The sequence below is a fragment of the Dendrobium catenatum genome, unplaced genomic scaffold, assembly GCF_001605985.2.
Source record: "Dendrobium catenatum unplaced genomic scaffold, ASM160598v2 fragScaff_scaffold_8, whole genome shotgun sequence".
NCBI classification, from domain to species: domain Eukaryota; kingdom Viridiplantae; phylum Streptophyta; class Magnoliopsida; order Asparagales; family Orchidaceae; genus Dendrobium; species Dendrobium catenatum.
Genome location: NW_021318470.1, coordinates 249980 through 250553, shown reverse-complemented (window position 1 = coordinate 250553; position 574 = coordinate 249980).

The following is a 574-nucleotide window of genomic DNA, read 5'->3' as shown; positions in this document are numbered from 1 at the left end:
AGGGGGGGCCTAAAATTTTTTTTATTATATTATTATTTTTCTTCAATTTTTTACATCCAGACTTAGGACCAATATAATCAATATTAAAAATGATAAAACTTTGTTAGTGAATTAGTTTATTTTTTTCCTTCACAAAATGCATTCAATCATCAAATCACTCGATTTCTGCTAGAACATGTTTAATATATTAACTAAATACGTGATATTAAATATATTAACTAAATACGTGATATTAAAAATCTCATTTAAAAAAATCATAAAATCTCTTTAAGATCGAATAAATACAGGATTAAGCTAATATCAATCAAGAAAAAAAATGTAAATGAATAGGAAATTAAATTGGGAGTGATTTAAATGGATGATCGATGTTAAATTTCTTGATTATGGACTATTTATTAGGCATTTAAATGTCTTAGTGATATTATAATTTGGCGATCTTGGGTTCTTTGGATTCGTCTTGTCTAGCCGCTCGATTCAACTATAAGCATGTTATGTTTGGAAACCATTTGGTAATCCAAGTTATGGTTTGAACCTTCCAAATATGCTTCGGGTCTTTGATTTGGAGTCATTTGGG